Genomic DNA, 21,169 nt, shown 5'->3' with positions numbered 1-21,169 from the left:
TTCAAACAGGAACCTTATGTTTATTCTCATGTACAATTCAATTTTCTTTTTTTAGCAGCAGTGTCTCTTCTTGACATTAAAACAGTCGATGACATAATAAATGGCCTTCATTTCAATTTCTTTTGGCAAGTACTACAAGGTAGTTTACATAAGTTTAAGGTACAGGATATCTGTACAAGAATTTAAGAACAAAAGGTCAGAGTAGCCTACTGCAATAGAAAAAAAACCCTAGAAATCCAAACTTAAAGCAGCAGGTTCAAACAGGCAGCAATAGTATCTGGTTTACACATCATGGTTTATTAAAAAGCTTTAGAAAGTCTAATTTAGATTTCCATTGGTTATGCCAAGTTTGGTTTCTTTCACTTTAACACTAAAGTAAAATGAGCTGATGAATCCAATTTGCTTTTTAAATGTCAGTGCTGCTCTTCCTATATGATCACAAATCAGGATCTTTCATAGGTTTTTTCTTTTGGCAGGTTTTTTTTTTGTTTTGTTTTTTTGTGTGTTTTTTTTTTTTTTTTTTTTTTTTTTTTTTTTTTTTTTTTTTTTTTTTTTTTGTTTTTGCTTTGTTTTGTTGGTTTTTTTTTTGTATTTGTGTTTGTTTATAGTTTATGAGATTTTTGGGGGGATCCTAGGCAGGAAAGTTGGAGGGTTTTTTGGGAGGTTTTTCATTGTTGTTCTGTGGGGTTTGTTTAAATATGGGAGAAAAATGTTACAAATAGACTTCATACAGGCTTAACAAGAACTAGTGCTTTTAGCACCAAACATCCAAGCTTGTCTTCTGAAGCTACTGAGTAACTATGAAACAAATCTGATTTGGAACTGCTGCAACAATCTTGCTTAGTTTTTAGCTTAATAGGATGAACCAATAATAGTTAAACAATATAGCCTGATCCACAGGAACTGTACAATATTATTGCATTGCAGACTTGGCAAATGACCTAACAATAAACCTCTTGTTTACCTGCCTATTTCTATTTAACAAATTACAAGCTCCTCTATGACATTTCTTTGGGCAATGAGAACCACCTGGCCTGCCACAAAAAACAACTACGGACAAACTACAAGCATCATCAAGTGACAACTTACCTGCAATTCACAGCCCTCAGAAATCAGATCACTATCACTGCCTAATGTAAGTCAGGCAACTGACTATTTGCAACAAACAAGCAACTTATATAAAAATAATTTTTGACAGAAATGAAAAATAGAAGTCAAGTCTTTCTCAGATCAAAGCCAGCTGTCAGGAACAGAAATAAAACATATTTGTTCCCAAAGCTATCCCATTTCTGAAGAGCAGAATGCTTTTTGCTCCCAGTACTGCAATGAGACACCAAGACTTTTCATAGCAAGAACCACATATTACGAGAGTACTTTTAATGTTCTTCTTCAGGGGCCAATACAGAAGATATTATCTCTTCTGCTTCAATCAGTTGAGAATGTGTCATGGTTGGGATAAAAGGTTCTGTTCCTTAACAACTAGGGAGTGGTAGTAAGCACAGAGAGGAAAACTATGTCTTGACACTTCCTTGGAAGTTCTTTGAAATGCTTTGGAGAAGAAAACAAAGAGAAAAAAATTATATCCTAGGCAAAGCATTATTCTGTTCAAGGCTAAAAAAATATTTTATGGACAAGGAACCTCCTCCTGCTCTTCAAGGAACCTCCTCCTGCTCTTCTACCCAGCCTGCTCAAGTACTGGGAATTCTTTTTCCCATAAAATGGTTTAACGGGGCCATCAGATAGCTTGAGCATCTGATTTAAAATGAATACAACCCTCTCAGCTGTGCAATCCCATAGGACTGTGTGACAGGAACTTTTGAATCCTGGCTCTCCACCATCCTCTATCCAGCCCCTCAAATCATCAGCTAGTTAAAGGAGGTAGTTAAGGGGCAAGAGCCATCAGAGTTCAGGAATGCAGAACACAGACTCAAACGCTTAATACTTGTAAGCTCAAACAAATTCAATTGCTATTTTGACAATAAATAAGAGAAATAATAATTCCAATATGGAATGTATTTCTTTTTTAAAAGGAAAAAACCTACATCCTTCCCTTCCACAGCATTACAATATTCCAATATTGTCCCCCAACTGACAAGAATTATCAGTTAACAGCATTTTATAGTTTACTTTCATATTTAAAATTGCACACAATACCATGATAACACAAGCTTAACTACCAAGATAATATTAGCATAAAGCAATTCAATACCCTGTATCTCTGCCAAAGCAGTTAACTACACCTCTATGTATAATGTTACATTTTATTCCCTTAAAGGCAGCTTACACATGTATTTCCAAGTCTCACGTGTAGGAAAAGAATGAAACGCTAATTTCCATGTTTCACAAAGTAAATGGAACCAGGCAGCAATAGCTCAGAAGCTGAGACTGAACAAAAATGCATGTCCCAACCTACCCTTAGAGTGAGAGTGAGTTCCTGGCACATCCCACCTCTGACACTCTCGTGCACTGCACTGAGATGTCAGAAAACAGCTGTCACAGATACAAACCAGTCAACTTCAGCAGGTACAATGCAGTTACAACTACAGTTTTTAACTTTTTAAAACTGTGATTTGTGCAAGAAATCTTAAAATGAACATGTAGGAGAGTAAAAATTTATTGGTTTGGGTTTTTTTTCCCAAAACTATAAAGCAAAAGCCAATGTAATACTGATTTTAATGACAGCAACAAGCATGCAGAGCCTCTAATGTCAAAAGTAGCTTGGCATACATAATCTTTCCCATAAGAAAGGATTTCATTTTGTAGCCTTCAACAGAATTCATAGAAGGATGAGCTGTCCTCTTTGATGATCCTGAGAAAAAATACCATATACCAGTAGTTCTTAATACAGTGGCACGTTTTACACTCCCATGATGGCTTCTAGAAAGTCTGTAAAATTCACAGCTTCAGTTTTTTTATATCCAAATTGACTGCAACAGACACAGAATATGAAATTAGGGCTTGTAACTCCAGGACTGCTATCAACTTAATAAAATCCAGATTAGAAGTGAATAGCCAGCTAGATATTTCAAAGCCAACTACAAGCACCAAACTGTAAAGTAACTGAGGCACCCATCAAAACCACCTAACCAAGATAAGGACACAAACATTCCAGTTACAGCATGAAGTAATTTCCCCCCAAGAGAAAAGCACTATGCTGGCACTTCACACACAATGAGAATTGACTGTTCCCAAATGTTGATAAGTATAATTAACCTTCTAACCCTGTCTTTGGCCTTGAACATTAAACCTGAATTCATCTTGAAAACCAATTAAAATGCTAAGCAGTCTGTCTACTCTGGGACTGGAGAATAGCATTCAATCAAAAAAAAAAAAAAAAAAGCATAACACAATTGTCTCTTTAGACACTTTCAAGGATCTGTTAGCTGTTTTAGTAAAAACTATAATTCATAAATAAATCACACTTTAACAAGAACTGAAAAATTCTTCAATTCTCCCAATTCTCCATGAAGATCCTGAAACATTTAAGGTTTATGAAGGCAAAATTCAATGTTTAACAGAAAAAAAACAGCCACAGAGAAAAAAGATAAAGATGATCTAGGTGGGCTATAAAGTTTGATTTTGCCTTTTCATGCTATTTTTAACAACAAGATATTAACTGTAAAGTACAGATCCCATTCGAAGAGCTTAACCTCTCTCTCTCATTCATTCTGTCTTTGATTGGCTACTGACAAGGAAATCTACTCATAATTTATGTCACCCATTCTGCTTTTTTTATGTCTGCCATTTTGAAATTAGCAGAACAATTAGAGGCAGAAGGAATTAGAATTCTTATTTTTCCAACTTCTTCTTTCCTACACCATAGATATTTCCTCTTACAAAAAAAAAAAACACATGCCTACTTGCTATGAAATTTAGATGCATGTGACTCTGTGATGATCATGTTTCTTCTCATAACTTTACTTGTTCAACAGAAGGAAGAGTAAGTAAAGTGATTTCTGACTCTAGTGAATCTGAGCTGATAGGTACTATTTTTATAGTTACTACTCAGTTTTAACATCAAAATTTTGTTTCCAGTGATATATTCCAGTGTTATATTTTATATAACTTCATCCACTGTTGGAGTTCAGAGCGTCATTGATTACTTTTTCTTCCCCATTTTTACAATTTATTTTTAAATATACACAATATATCTGCTTAACAGGCATCTGTTCCAGTATTTTCACAAGCTTAAGTTAGCTCTCCATTTTGAAAACAGGTCCTTTATGAGGTGGCTGAAAGTCAGAATCATCTTCATGACACATTTCATGCCTGATAATTCCCAAGGAGCTCTCTCAATGCTGATCAGTTCTCCTTGACAGTGCTGTAGATGGCAGCATTTCCCAGAGCTCACCTCCCCGCCCTCACCTGGGGCTAAGGACTGCAATACAGGGAATACACTCTAAGGGTGTTCCAGGAATCTTCAGTTCAGGCACTTCCACAACATATCATACACGGTAAGAATGAATATAAAATGCTTCAATTGGAAAAGCAACCTCCTCAGATGACTGAAGAAATGTACCATAACGCCAGTCAAACAAAAATGTCAAGTTACGGCAGGTGAGATGATCCTTAAAACAGAGATCCACAATAAACTATTCCCATGTATGAGATTTGAGCACATTCAGACATTTTGTTTCAGACTACCAAAAGAAAAATCAAGTTTTGCATAGTAACCTCATATTTCTGACTAGAAAGTGCTGTTCTAGTGCAGGTGTACACTGGGATTGCCTGGGCTTTCACCTTAATTGAAATTGAGGCACTTTCAGAAAACAATTGCCTACAAAGAAAACTTTTCAGTTTCATTGTTAAAATACAGGTCTAGTCTGTCAGCAAGACACTTTCCATGCAGAAGCCCTCAAATGCAGCCACTTTTGTCTGGAAGCTGACTGTTCACATCATGGCATGCACAGCACGAGCTTCACAGGAACGAACTACCACTCACTCCTGGAAAACATAAGTAACATGAATCCAAGTATATATATTGCTTTGACTTTCAATTCCCTCTCTGCCTAAAATTTTAGCAGGAGTTGACAAGAGCAAAGTATGCTATATCCCATTACTACAATCCTTAGTGTTTTGCTGCACATGCCAGAAGCAGACAGGGGAGCAAACTGCAAATGCCATGCCACCATCATGGTGGGTTCACATTATTTCATAGTGGGTAGAAAAATGACTCCATCACTAGCAAGTCAGTAGCTTTAGCAACCACCTCAACAGCAATTTCAATGCTCCCCCAGATAAAATCCATCTCCTAGCTGTCAGCCTCACTATGCATCTCAAGCAAAGTGCATAACACTAGTTGCCAGGACATCAAGCCTGCAAGTTCGTCTTTGTAAAGCTCACAAATCAGAATGCACAGGAGTCTAGCATTTCCATTCCTTATGAGGAAGGACAGCCTTGCTGAAGATCAAAATTATTGTATGTCTTTGCTACTCAGCAAAACATTTGCTGCAAACTAGAAGATGCATGAGACACCAGAAACAGTGACGAAGGAGGAGCAGAAGCCAAGACAATAATATGTCATCCTCATTAACTCAGGAAACAAAGCCCAAGGCTGTCATGAAGAGCAGATTGATACCACTGCATTCCACCAGAGTATCAGCAGTAGGGCTCCTACAAGTGCTGGTCAGAGCAAATAAACTCATGCTGATTACAACCTCCCTGGACTCAGTACTGGGAGGAGTGGAGTGTTACTAATTTTGCTTTATAGCTTATACTTGCAGTAATTTGTTTGAGGAGGGAGGAGATGTTGGCATAGGCACGTGAACTGCAGCTTCTCCCACACTGTTACAATAGCAGGATCTTTGCAATGTAAGCAGCAAAGTCTGTCATGCATGGGATTCAAGTAGAGACATTTAAAATTTCACAACTGCAAAATATTCACGCATCACACAAGATTCTATCAGCAAACACCCGTATTTTTTTCCAGAGAAAGTGAAACAAAGGACCAGAACACAGAATGCGGCTAGGTTTCTGAATTCTGAATTTCTGAAGACAGGCAGGACAGCAGCAAAGAAGAAAAAACAAGTATGCTACTATACGCTTAAATGAAAGGAGAGGTGTGTGAGGTTAAAGATAAAACTTTTCTGGACATAGAATGAAGCTGGGATGGAGAAAAGATGTTGAGAAGTGTCAGACAACTATCACCAAAACAGTTAATAACACATGGCTATCACTTAAAGAAGACTACAGCAAGACATATATGGAGATAAAGGTATATTTTTTTTAATCACAGGACAAATTTCATGCAAACATGACCTGCAACAGGGTGGTAACTAAGGCTGCCAGAGCTCAAGTGGGCTTTTGTTCAGTACTGATGGCAACAGTAGCATCGTGCCACAAGAAGAGGACAGATGCTAAGTGGAGTTGGAAAATTGTACCTATTATACCTGTGAGTGGTAATAAAAAAGCCTCATTTCTTTTCTTCTCCCTCACCACTCAGCTCTTGGGGCCCTTGACACTGCAGAAGGAGTGAGGATTCAGTGAGAGCTTTCAGACTGAAAGGTAAAACCCTGATAACAGATGCATGCCTTCCTTCACTCAGGTCCTTTTCTAAGACTTCACATGAAACTTGTTTAGCAAATACTTTTTGCTCCTCCACAATTTCCCCTGCCTGGGCTGCCCTGCTGCAGAACACACTGTGCAGATTGCAGGTGGTCAGCTATAGCAAGTTACAAGTCATTACAACGCCATCTGCTCCCTGACAAAAACAACAACAAATGAAAAAAACACCAACAAATCCCCACATTCCTTTTTTCCTTCCCTCCATCCAAAAGTTTACAGAGATGCAAAATCAAACATCTCTTTAACCAAACATCTTCATCTCTATGAAGGCACTAAACTACATTCAGAAAATGATTCTGTGAGCCAAGAGCTTGCTTCCACAACATTTTCCCCAACACCTTAAAGCCAAATTAATCACAACAGATGCTACTCATTTGGCAAGAAAGACAACCAAAGCTTCTTAAAATCTGCATTTGTAAGATAGAAATATCTGCTAAGCAAGCACTTTATGTTTTAATCACTTACAACAAACTAACAGTGAAAAAACCCCAACCAAACCACACCACAAAAAGCCACCAAACTGTTTAAAAGAAATTGTTAGTTAACACTGGAAACATGCATTTTTTTAACCCACAGAAATGTCTAAAAAATGCCAAACTGGATCATAGTTCAAATTTATGTGTGATACCACAGACATGTTTCAGCCATCATTTTTGAACACTTTAACATTGAAATCAACATCTGGTCTCTCTCGCTCTAATTTCCCTGTCCACTTCCTGGGCTGCCAGCACAAATGCTTTTTTACATATTGAATTCACAAAAGGTTGACTGCCAGACAATGTTCTGCATACAGAATTAAAAGGAAAAACAAAATAAAACTCATTGTCTTTAGGTTTTAACAACAATACACAATGAAATTACCCTTAACACTGTTTTCTTAAAAGGCAACAAGCCTTACCTTCCTGAACTTTAAAATTAAACTCAAAGAGCCAGCAGTTTGAAAAGCCTGAGCCTCCTGTTGCTACACAGCAACACCAAGTGTCCATGCTGTTACAGAAAAATTACTGATTTCTTCTTCCAAAAACAGACTAAGCCATTTGATTTTTCTGCTGGATCTTCATCAGTCTGATACATAATATACTGTTGCAAGTTTTGATGAAGAAGAAAGGAAGATATGATTTTTAACTGTTCTCAGCATGAGAAATGTCATGATGGTAAGTATTGCAGATGCATAATGAATTCTTGTACCTGTAATAAGAGGAAGGAGGAGTCCACAAATTATTCTCCAGAATAATTAAGGAACAGAGTTCAGAAATAATTCCATGTAAGGGAACAAAGAACAAAAATGCAGGAAGATAGGCAAAGCAACATCTGAAATATATTTGTCTGAGATTCCTACTGCCAAATATTTAATTCACATAGGACGTAAAGATAAATAATTTCTTCTCTTTTTGAATGAAAGACTATAGGTGATACTTCAAAGCATTCACAAAAAAACAACTGAAACAGTACAGCTCAATGTTGACTTTTGCCTTACTCTGCTCATGCCTCAATTCCATCTATGCTGCTAATATGGCAATTAATAAGATGGAGATTATTTCAGTACATTTACATTAAGAGATAACACAAATCCTGTTCATAAGGTTACATTTACAAAAACAACCTATCAATCACAGAGGAAAGTGACTAAAGCAAAAAAAATCCAGTTTTCTTCATTTCATAAAGGATGAAATACAGTTTGATAATTGATAAAATAAATAGTAAAATATGTGTATTGAAGTTCTTTTCTGGTCAATTAGTAACAAAAAATAAATATTTATACTCAATAAATGACACAACATGCAGCCATCGATTTGTTACACTTGAAAAATAACCACCACATACTTAAAAGATCTTTAATCTTTTTGACATAAATCAAGCTCTGTTTTGGAAGAAGGTAGAAATCAACAATAAGATATACAAGGAAACTTTTTAAGTCTACTGAAGACAAATATCATTTATAAGCCAAAAACTGGAAGAAAAGTCCAAAGTTTGTTTTAATTCAACAAGGATGTGTCTCTGAACACCAGCCTAGCACAACTTGTAACACGTGATCTGACAGTGACCAGAGCAGAAGTCTTCTACAAACTGAAAAAGAAAGCAAAGCAAAACCACCAAAAACAAAGCCCTCTCAGACCACAGGCCTCATTTCCTTACACCAGTTCTTCGTTTACTTCAGAAAGTTTGTTTCCCTGCTACAAGCTGACAGTCAAACAGAGCTGATGACACTGAAAAAGCCTGATTATTACACTTCAAAGAAAAATATTCTTGTTAGTGCATGGAGAGGAATATTGAGCAGTGTTCTTTGAAGCACTGACAGTTAAGTGGGTATAGTTAATATTTAATTAAAGTAGCTGACATGGTACAGATCCATCTGTGCCCTCTCTCAGGTTTATTTTTCACCAGTTTCTCCTTCACTTTATAAGCTTTCTGCTCAGTGCTCCTTTGCCTTAGCAGACTTTTTTTTTTAATCAAAGAAGAACTTTTCTTCATGAAGGAAGAACATTTATTCTTGCTGATGATTTCAGAACTGTGTCTTAAAAATTCTGCTTATGCTCAGTAATTTTGTGCACTATTTAAATAGATGGAATCGTCATTTCTGCAGAGGAAATGCTTTCTGCTTGCCAGTATCACAGGCCTCAAGTCCATGCTTTCCCCGATGACTTTCTATCCCAGGTACTTTAATGTAGCTGTTTGCATTAAGGTTTATCCTGATCATTTTCAAGGCGGCACAGGTTTGTAACAAGTAACTACAATCCTGTTTGCAAGTTAGAATCAAGATACTGTTTTTAAAAACAGCAAGCAGTAAATCTTTATTGGTAGCTTAGTGTGGGGTCCTTAATTCTGTGTACAAAACAAGATCCAAATGTTAGCTCACTGGCTTCTCTACGCAATCAAAGAGTGTATTTTAATTACTGATGAGAAATTACAGAACTGTGATTTCAGCAGAGGAAATATGTATTGTAACATAAATCTTCCAGCCTCCAAGAGATCATTACAGACAGCCCAGCAAGACCCTTAGTGTTAGAATTGTAACTTTTCATGTATTGTGCAGATTCAGTTTAGTTGTTTTTTTTTTTTTTTTTTTAAAGACACTAATTGAAGCAGCTATACCTTCAAAGTCTGCAATTTCCACCATACAGATAAGCCAAGTTGTTTTACTTACCCATACCAAAAACTTCTTTTTTTTTTTTTTTTCCTAAAGGAGTCTGCAAATAAAATGGTCACAACTACCCCAAATGTGTCAGGCTGAAGACCCAGTTGGCAGCCCTGCACTGAGAACTGCCAGCTCACAGCATACAGGAGGTTATCTCCCTCTAATGTATTGCTAGGACACTCTTTCCTATGCAAATATATACATGCACACACACAAATTATACTCTACAGGTTCAGCCAGTCCTTGCAGCAAAGCAGATACTACATAGGCCCTGTATCACATCCAGACAGCACATACCTGGATGTCTAAGGAACACAGGAAGCACATCACTTAAGGAAAAAAAAATAATAACCCCTCCTCCAGCTAAGAGTCATTCACAGTGTCTGATCTATCTGGAGAGAATATAAGGGTATTGTCATGCCCTCTTCTATAACTATGATCTCCTGAGTAACAGCCAAAGCCACAGTTAGTCAGATAGTGAGTGCCTAGAACTACAAAAAATCAGACAGAAAATGCCCTTTACCCCTTTTAGTGAGATTTTTGTAGGAGACCAAGGCAGAAGACAGATGGTAAATATCCAGTGAAATTGGAACAGGTAATGTAGCTGGAACCGCAGACTAAGCAGACAGGCCATATCTCACAAGAAAAATCAGCAATCCCAGATGTCTTTCCCTCAATAAAGCTAACAGACAGGACACCCTCACCATCCTACTTACACAGAAAAATAATGGTCCAAAGAGAAGCAAAAAGGCCATCTCAACATTGGCAGAGCAAATGCTATTAGGTTAGGAAAGTGATGCAAGTGGTCTTCACTCACAAAAGATACTCCTCCATCAGTAATGTGCACATGACATCCACTTTAAGTACCTTAGACATCAGCTACAAAAGCATGGCCAGATGTTCAGACACACTAAATTAATCCTATCTGGTACTTCAGGTAAGAATTTAACAGTAGTCCTCAATCCTCCTCCTTTCCCTCTCCTGCATATTACCATAACTTCCGTGACATTGCCTGAATTGGAAAAGTATATTAGCAGGGACAAAAATCAGAAGGCAATACAGTATTGTGTAAGGTTCCCCTACAAGAAATGGAAAGAGAAGAGCAGCAGATTTCTTATTCAGAGAATCACTCATGATCAGCCATGTAGAGAGCTGGAAAACACACAAGTCTAAAATCTAATATTGATATGGAAATTTCTTCTTGTAGACTTTGTCTTTTGGGTCCCCAGTACAAGACCTAAATGATTTCTCTGGTTGCAGAGACCTCCCTTTTTGTCTCCCAAAGTGGAAAGAGGGCATTAAGAATAATGAGAACTAAGAGAAGAGAGCATGTCTGCATTATCTTCTGCTGCAGCATAATCAGTTACTCAACTGTACAGTCATACTAACAATATTTAACATATTTTCCAAAATTATATTGTCTGGCATACTACACCCAGAATAAATATGTGGTGGCTGTACAGGACATGTAACAAATCCACTGAGATGAGCCAAAGCCAAATTTTCCCTCTATTTGGCCCAGGTTTACAGTGCAGACTATTAACCAAGTTTAGCTGGCGTACAATAACTCCATGTGCCAATATTGTTCAGAAGGAGAACAAACTATTAGAAAGAGTGAATTGACACTGAGTTAATCTCAATTTGTGGCCCAAGTCTACAGAACTTTTCCTTTGCAGTTTTCCATCCCAAACACACTGGCTGTTATTTGACATCTTCAACAAATAATTTTTAAGCGTTTTTTTGTATTTAACTCTGTATCTAGACCAACTTTGTTTCCTCTAGACTCAGATTAAACACGTTCAAAATTACTCAAATGCTCCTTGCTAAAAGGAGCAATAGCTCCTTAGAATGTTCCTTAGTAGCAATAGAAGCTCCACTTCCAAGTCTCCTCATTTTCATCGTGTTGATGTTTCAACTCAGAACCATTCCTCTATGTCTAGAACGGGTATACTAGAACACAGTTAACACTTCCCTCAGGTACCAATCTGATGTCTTTGGCTACTTTATTCCATATTTATGCATGGGCTATGTATTAATAGAATCACTGTGTTTCAAGTTCTTAAAATATATATCCTTTTTTTAAAGTTACTCAGTCTTCTTTATAAAACAATTCAGTAATCTTTGAGTGCCCAATAGTGCCTCAAAAAGCACAGTACAGCAGCTTCCAAGATGTGGAATAATGAAAACACCAGCATTAGTCATATCAGAGTACTCAACTTCTACCAAAAAAATTAAATTATGCATCCACCTATTTGGGGAAGAAGAGCACTTGGTTGACTTCACCAGTACTCTTCACCTGAAGGCCTGAAACAAACAGTCCTGGGGGTTTGCACCATCTCCACCCAGCACCACTCCTACAATTTACATCTAATGTAGCTCCCAGTTGTAACTCCATGGAGCCAGTGCTCAGTACAGCACACAAATGCAGTTTCATGTTCAGCAGCCGTGGTGTACATGGTAAGGAGCCAGCACAACTGACACATTCCTACACAGGAAGCACAAAGATTATCTGTGCCTGCCTACAAACCAGGAGATGCACCAAGGGTAAACTGCCTAAGAACAAATAAATGCTCCCATCGAGAAGATGAGCTGCCTCGTTTCCATACTGTACACGTGAGAGTGGGGATGAGGGAGAAGAAAAAGCAAAGTGGTTCAGGTCCAAGTAATATAAACTGCATTATATGCATTGACATAATACATCCGTTTAGACCAAAATATTTTCCTTGCATTATGTAATCAACTGCACTACTCTAAATTGAGATCTACACTGGCTCAGTTCTGCTCAGAGCCACAAATAAACTTGTTCCTGTGATTGCTTTCCACTGGAAAAAATACTGAAAGAAATATCACAAGAGCTCTGATTACATCAAAAGCCTTACAACAGAGCTCTTATTAGACAAAGGTAAAGTCATGCAAGGAAAGACTGGTGACTTTGTACAGCTGTGTTAAATTTTTGTTTCTATATTTGTTATGTATTTAGAGTATGGGACTGAAACTCAAGCATGTTTCAGTCCTTCTCTTAGACTAGTTCTCCAGTGAGGAACAGGAGACCCACTCTCCTGGTACAGTACGGTGCTGCTATGAGTCCCACAGCTGACAAACAACAAACTGCAGTTTATGCAGACCTGCTGCTTTAATGCCTAAACAATATCCCAGCTCTCTCTTCTGTGCTAAAGGACAATATTTGACTAACGCAGCACAAAGGTTCACAAGTTGCGCCAAAACCTCCACTACAAACCAACCACCTCCTCTTCTCCTGGCAGCACCAGCACCCCCCACACAAACAAACCTCCTGCCTGCTCCTCTCCACCGCCCGTCCCCACGCACACCCCGGGTCTCTCGAGCAGCCACCTCTGAGACCAGACTGGAAGGAACAGCTTCCACAGGGAGTGGCAAACTTGGGATTTATTCTGAAAGCTTCATGTAGCTGTGAACAGCATTCTTCCCTAACACCAGTCATACACTCCGCAGTATTTTCATGCCCTGCAGAAACAAACCACGATATGGCCTGCTTCAAAGAAAAAAAGCAGTGACCCATAAGCAGCTATTTACATCAGAACTAAATACGCAAGAATAAAGAAAAAATACACTATTTAGCATGGAAAAGAGCTTATATCCATCACCATGTATCATCACACCAAGTGATATTTTCTACTACACTACACCTAGACCAGGGAATACTACTGTTTCAAGTTTCTCAATTCAGTGCCATTTAAGGAGTATCTATTCACAGATTTACAGTATTAACACACTAATTTTTAAAACTTGAACAGATTACAAGACCATAAAATATTAATATATTAACTAAAAAATTAGGTCAATGCAGTATTGAAGCAAATGCCTTCATATTGTATTGAACCAATATTTTACTTTAAAAAAGTATTCACTTTGCCCATAAAGGATCCTTTTTACTACATGTCTTAGAAGTAATTAGAAAGAAATCCACATGAAATTTCAAGCAAATGAACTTACTGTGTACCTGGCCAAGTGTTCCACAGACCACAAATACATCACATTTCACCTTTAGCACACGGCCAGGAATCTTCTATAATTTGTGAACTTGACGCCAACTAAATCTATAACTTTCACAGATCTTGTATCAACAATATGACTCTCTTTTTAAGTATCATCATCCATTTATAAGTAATAAATTGTTTGCCTTAACTCTCCAGATCATCTGTAAGAAATATAACATCTAAAGAACATTTTTGAGGAAAAATATGCCAATCACTGAGACACGGCCCTCTTAGGCAGTTAGAAAAAGAGCTACTGTACACGAGACAGAGCCAGGTTTGGAATGATGCTTCTGCTACTTGAAGAGTCATGTAAACCATTCATGGGTGTTATTCATTACTCTGAGGTGGAATGAGAGGTGAAAAGTGTCCTTTAATTTATTAAGCCTTGGGAATGCTTAGGAATAGAGAAATAATACCCAAGCCACAGTCAAGTACCCAACTCAGTTTACTAGACCACCTTCTTACTATTGGCTTTAAACATGTGAATTCTAATAAAACCTCACTTATTTTCTCATGTATAATTCCTTAAATAGCTAAAACTGTCAACCAAAAAAAGTCTCCCTACAGCACACATGCTTCCCTAAGTTAAGCAAGAATATTCAACTAAATAATTTTTTTTCACCTGTTTAAATGACCAGTATTATACCTGCACTTCCAAGTCCAAGCCTATTCATAAGAAACTCACTGGTCTTTTGAAATAATCTTCAAAATACAATGGCTTCCATTTGCAGCCAAGAAAAAGATAACTCTGGAAGGAACATGCTGGTTTTTTCCTTATCTCAAATGAATAGTCATATTAACAGCTTCTGCAGTACTGCAACACGAACACTGGGTGACAGGATTAAGGCACTGGAAAACGTCTGAATATACAGATAGTATACAAACTAACTCAAGCTTTGATGCAATGAGAACACTTTCAAATAGATGAATGAATGGTTAACTAAAAAAAAAAAAAGGCAAGATAAGATACACATTCCCATATTGTGTTGAAGTCACAGTAACCTTAAGAACTTCTAGACAGACAGATGTAGCATTTATAGTGGATAAATAAGTGCTGTACCCTTAAGTGCTGAAGGAACAAGCTGAGATAAAACCTCACATCCACAATTAAGAGTGTGAAGAAAATGAGGTTTATTTATTCCTCTCTTAGCACCAGAAGTCCAAGCTATTTCCTCAAAGTGAAAATCTTACTTCCCAAATGCCTCCTACCATCTGTCAAACAGTTTTAGCTGTTCTCAAGAAGCTTCTTATGCTACTATAGACATTACATCTGCAACAGATTTCCTTCTTGTAGAGTACAGATGGGATTAAACACTGTTTTATAACAAATATAGCAAAATACTGCTCCAGATTTCAACTGTGTACAATCCAGAACCAGCTACCCTGAATAAAACACTCTTAACATATCTGCTACTAATCAGTGGCCTATGATGAGCAGTTTCCCAAACTTCACTTGCTGCATTTATAGAATTCAACACTCTATATAGGCCTTCCTTTTAAAAGCCAATGTCAGTCCCTACAACATCAAGCTTCACCATGGTCTGAAATTACCAAAATAAGACAAATTACCAGAAAAGCATGCAATTTGCTGTTCCCAAAGCTGGACAAGCATATGGCTTAAGACAAAGCTACACAGAGCTGCTTCTACTGCACCTAAACTGATGGAGTTTCTTAGGCAGAGAAACTACCTCCTTAATCAGAAGGCAATTTATAAAAACATCCCCAAAACAATGCAGATTCTTCAAGTCCAGGGTCTGAATTAGTCCACAAGGCAGCAATAATATATCTCCTCTACTAGTTATCAATACCATGAAGTATTTTTTAAAGTCAGTAACAAATTTTTTCTTATTTCTGGTTACTAAACCTTCTAATACCTAGAAAATTTGTGCAAATCACATTTGTCTCAATATTTGTTCACAAATTCTCAAGGGAAGCAAGAGTCTTAGAAAGCCCTTCACATTGCTTCAGCTTTAAACTCAGAGCATGACTCTCCACTTTGTAGGAGAGGAATAGGCAGCAGAGGGAAGGAAGGGAACTATTTACCAGCTGAAGCTAAACACAGAGGATACCAACTTTACCCACAAGACAAGAGAACAGCAAAAGAAATCACTCAGGCAAAATTCAGAGACAGTCCTCCAACATGAATCAAAAGCTTTGGGGAAAACATTTTTTTGTTGCTGTAAGGTTTTTTGTTGGGCTGTGGTTTTTTTAAACAAAACAAATGACCAAGACTGTGCCCATCATTTCTTCTGTCTTAAACAAGATTTATTTCTGAACTATATTACTATCGACCACCTGTTCTAACAAAAGACAACTGTAACTGCTGTCCAACAAACCAGATAAGAATAACTAATTCAACATCATTATGATCACATCAGAATACTGAGGGGCGTGAGAAAAAAAGCTTAATAGCAAAGGCAGTTCACTCAGGAAATCATCTAAAGAATCATTTCACACTTCAAAGCAGTATTTTTAACTTCCACACCAACTCACCAAAACAGCCTAGGCGAAGAACTACACTGCTTCACTTTTCCTGTGAAGACAGTGACTATACAAATACCTTCCTCAAAAAGCTTTCTGCTACTGCTCCTCTGCTTCCCAACTGCACATCTGCTGTAGAAGCAAGATCTTCATTAACTGCACAGTCTATCAGGAAACACAATGTACCTGACCAAGATGGTCACATTACAGTTCAGAGAATAGGATCAGCAACTTCTGTGTTTGTACTACTTTAATTACATTACATAGACTGAAGAAAAACCCACACTTGTAGGGAGTAAGACCATGCTGTTTTCTACAGCTATCACTATTTCTTCACTGAAGGTCTTTTTCTGTTTTTCTGAACAATTCTCTATTTTGTTGAACAATAAAAATTGTTCTTCTGTTTTAATCACAAATTTGAGTAATGTAGAGCTTGATACATATTCATTAAAAAGAAACAAACAGAACTAAAATAAATCCCATTGCTTGGCCCATTGGGAAGTTGTAAGTACACGACCTTATGCAAATTCTCCAACAAATTTATTTTCTGTTCTCAAACAGAAGACCAAGAGACTAAGAGAAGTTATTTGACAGACAGCCTAAAGCAAGAGGAATTACACAGCACAGGAAGGGGGAAGAGAGAAAAGGCCCTTAGAAAACTCTCCTGGCATGCTTCAGGAAACAGAATTTGTGGGAAATGCAGTGGGGAAGCAGGTGGTAAAACAGTAATCAGTGAAGAAATGAAAGCCTAATGACTGACTCGACACAGTTCATTAAAACTTGGCTGAGTGTTCTATGCAAAGATTCACTGGACAGAGAGGAGGCTGCAACACAACTTCACAGAATACAAAGTATGCATAATTTCTTTACTAGGTAGTTGCACAACCATTTATTTGAAAGTGTAACAGCAGACCAGACAAAAGAAAATGGGTAAGTGCTGCATCGCCTCAGACCCTTTTCAATCACTTCAACAGAATTTAAGAAAAGGCAATGTAAAAATGAGCCATCTTCAACAAACTTCCCTTCCCCAAAATTATTTTCCTTTCATTTTTGCATTTTACTTCTCTTTGGAGCAAACCCTGAGATAATAAAGCAAGCACTATTAAAAGAAGAAGAGCATCGAAGTCTGACTTTCTGTCCCAGTTCAATTCCCCTAAAAGGTGTATGAGTACAACATTGTTTCCTGTAATATCAGAAAATTCCTCTTCGTGTTGTAAAAGTTAACAAACATCAACAAACATTTATAGAACAGAGTTTGAGGTATTCTGGGGGTTTATATGCAGTAAAGATATGAGCTGGATAGCCCTTTACTAAAAAGTCACTTTTTAACTAATTTGACAAAGCAGCATGTTTAAAAGGAGTTCCTTCCCCGACCCATGGCTGAAGTAGGAAAAAAATTATGTATTGCTAGGTCTAAGCTACATCAGCCTCAAAAAATTTGGTTTACTTACAACATGATTTTTAAAGTCTTTTCAAAGCTAAATGAGTCTATGAGCTTAGCAATTCTACTAAAAAAAAATAAAATAAAATAAAAAAGAGGAGCCAAAGGGTCGACAACTGATCACACACCTCTTTTTTCCCCAAACAGTTTCAATTCTGAAGTAAACACATCAATGCAGCATCTGGAAAGGAGTGCTCTATGGCTCTATGGCCAGGTTTTGGAAAGTTGTACAATCACAAAACAAATTACCTCAAAGCTCAGGAGTTTTGACTAAAAACTAATACTTGGCTAAAACAACAAATTACCTCAGAAGTTTGCAGGGAATTCTAAAACAAAACAGGACACAGAAAATTTCACCAGTCCCTTCTACAGTACTTGATAGCCAACAATGCTCTTCTCATATTCTCCGCATCATTAAAAGCAGAACTGTATCAGCTCCAAACTCTCACTTGGCAAACAGCAGACCTGACACAGGCGGGAGGGAAGCAGCGCTCCTTACACAGTTCTGCCTCTGCCCATCGTGTTCACCGCGGACTGACAACCCGGTACCATCCCCTGTCTTTGCAAAACTGAGCTTGATAATTAACGAGCATTAGCAGCACCCTGATTACTTTAATATTCAACAGATCAAATAGATTTATATTTCCTATGATTAAGCTGAAATGATTGAAGTTATGAAAGTTGCCAGGTGAAAATCAGCTGTTTTTAAAAGGTGTTTTTAAATCCTGATCTCAGTCCCAAGAACTCTGTTTTGGACAGTGGCAGCACAAAACGCGTTAGAAACATCTTCAGTGACACACTGAATTGATGGCTTTCCTCCTTTCAGAAGAAGAACTCTACAGCGCACTGCAATAACACACAATTTGTGAACATTACTATTTCAAGCAACCATCACTGAGCTCGCTGAGCGAACCCCTGGGAGCCCGGGCTCTTTATGGAGTGAGCCCTTGGAAAGGCCTGACAATAGAGCTGCAGAGGCGCGGCTGGAGCGCCACGGGACCGGGGACAGTCGCTGTGTTTCGCTCCCCAGGGCGCGGCTGCAGCGCAGGGTTATTTCCCCGGTGCGGGGAAGGGGGTTAGCGGCAGCCACGGCCGCTACATTTAACCGCACTCCCCGCGGCCGGTGCAACGGCGGCTCGGGGGGGCGGGCCCGGGGTGCGCGCAGGGCACCGCCAACAGCCGGCCCCTGGCCCCGGAGCCCCCGGCCGCGCCGCCCGGGGCCGTGCTGGGCACCGACACCGCACCGAGCGCCGCCGCCCGCCCAGCCTCGCCCGCGGGACCTGGCCCGGCCGGCGCCAGCGACACCCCCCGGGCCCGGGGCTGCCCGAGACCCCGGGGAGCTCCCGCAGCCCGCTCCCGCCCGGCGGCCGGGGAGAGGCGGCGCGCACGGCAGAGCCGGCGGGCCCCGGGCGGCACCGCGACACACGCCCCCCGCCTGCAGCCGCTGCGGCGCTGCCCCGGAGCCGGCGCCGCCCTCACCTCTGCCCGCAGCAGGTCCGGCGGGAGGCGCGGAGGGGCGCCCGGCCGGTGCGGGGGGGCGGCGGCCGGGACCCGTCCCCTGCCGTCCCCTGCAGGACGCGGCACGGGGCGCTCCCGCTGCTCCGCTCCCGCTGCTGCCGCGGCCCCGCCCGGTCGCCGCCTGATCCGCTCATCCGCCGCCGCGGGGGGCGCGCGCGCAGGCGCGGGCCGAGCCGGCCCCGCCCCCCGGAGCTGCGCGTGGGCGGAGGGCGGGGCCGGGCCGGGGGGCCCAGAGAGCCCCGCCCCCAGAGAGCCCCGCCCCCAGAGAGCCCCGCCCCGGGCCCGGCCTGTCCTGCCCTGCCCGGCCCCCCAACCGCGGCCTGCGCCCAGCGCGGGAAAGGGTCCGCCCGCGCTGGAACATCGCCCTTCTGGCGTTACGGGGTAGGTAGCCTAGGCAGCGGAAAAGTCGTAACAGCGGAAATAAAATGAGGTCCGAAGCATAGCCGAAAAACTGCAAGACGTGGTCTCAGATGAACATCACAACAGGAATCCCGCATTGCTGCCTCTTTTTTTTTTTTTTTTTAATCAGCTCAAAATGTGACTTCTCAGAACCACAGAATCAATTAGGTTGGGAAAGACCTCTGAGATCATGGAATCCGATCTGTGGCCCGACCCCACCGTGTCCATTAGAGCTCTGCCTCAAGTGCCACCTCAGGGACGGGCGGGTGGCCCCACCGCCTCCCTGGCCAGCCCCCTCCTGTCTAATCACCCTTTTTATGAAGAAATCCTTCCTAATGTCCAACTTAAACCTTTCCCGCTTTATCTTAAGGCTGTGTCCCTTTGTCTTGTTGCTGGCTGCCTGGAGGAGAGACTGGGTTTCCCCCTGGCTACAGCCTCCTTTCAGGGGGTTGGAGAGAGCAATGATGTTACCCCTGCGCCTCCTCTTGTCCCAGCACTTGTAAACACACCCTCAGTACCACCACCAACAACTCACATATATTACTGTATTTCAAGTAACATCAGCATGTAGCTCACGTTACCACCTGTCAGTTGACAGTGCTGAAAACAGTTTCAAAATGCAGAGCATCTTCACTTATTTCAAGGGGAAGTACTGTCAGTACATCCAGAAGATATCTGGCACCTTCAGCTCTGACCCCCAATGAATGACGCAGAAAAGCTGACACAGGATTAATGTTCCCAACTCCAAAAATAAGTCTTGCTCCATCCAACTTTCATAAAATCATCTGCTATATCTCAATTATGTAGCAGAGTGTCTAGGAGTCCATTATCTTGGGCTAATGTTCCACTCACAATCTTTTCGTTCTGTTCCTTGGAATCAGAGTTAATTAACAGGCTGACTGTTCTTTCCTCAGTACTTTTTAGTGCTTCTGTAGAAATATGTGTTTATGTATTCCTGGCTGGGGAAGATTGCTTTGTCTTCTCAGCAAAATGTTGAATAATACAGAGAACATATCTAATGATGAAAACTAAATGGAAGTTTCTTTGTACAAAGCTTTTTATAATTAAACAATACTTTTTCCTAAGGGAATGCTCTGGAATGAGATAATTCACTCTGATGAGAGCTACTCACTCAGGCTTTCTTACTGTGGAGCTTTAATTCGCAAGGGTGGTTGCAGTCTCCAGAACAGACTGAGTCTGGCTTTGGGAATCAGTCCTGCGCATGTGTGCAATCCATGACTCATTTATGCCTTGCCTTGTGACAGAGCAATGCTTTAAAAGCTATTTTCAAGGACACCATATTTCACACTTTAACACTTTGAGAGCTCCATAAAAAACATGGAAATCTTCAAGTTGTGTTGAACACCCGTGGAGGGGTCACAGTTTCAGATATACAAAGTATGTGATATCAGGCTGTTGGGCGCAGCTGAGTGGGTATGCCAGTGAATCCACACCATGCTTTTGCTCCTCCTGGAGGGCACTGGTAAACTCTTGTTACTTATTCCTCAGAGCGCTTTCCTAGCTTTATAGAATTCTTGTATTCTTGTCTGAGATAGAAGGGGGAGGCTGGCAGCACACCAGAGTAGCAGGAGTTTATGGAGAACTCAGGCCTTT

General features: G+C 40.1%; 1 protein-coding gene across 2 annotated transcripts in view; it reads right to left on the bottom strand.

The window, feature by feature from the left end:
• Positions 1-21,169, bottom strand: part of OSBPL8 (oxysterol binding protein like 8) — a 396,216-nt gene that overhangs the window by 64,895 nt on the left and 310,152 nt on the right. Inside the window, exon 1 of one of the 2 annotated variants that reach the window (XM_083859006.1) lies at positions 19,118-19,133. The exons of the other annotated variant lie outside the window; for it this stretch is intronic. The gene's annotated coding sequence lies outside the window, so the exon portion shown is untranslated. Of the gene's footprint in view, positions 1-19,117; positions 19,134-21,169 lie in introns of those variants that run through there. 2 annotated transcript variants of the gene reach the window in all.

This window comes from Zosterops lateralis (assembly GCF_965231275.1).
Source record: "Zosterops lateralis genome assembly, chromosome: 4".
In the NCBI taxonomy this organism is placed as follows: Eukaryota; Metazoa; Chordata; class Aves; order Passeriformes; family Zosteropidae; genus Zosterops; species Zosterops lateralis.
Note: the sequence above shows the minus strand (reverse complement) of the source record. Positions and strands in the feature narration are given on the sequence as shown.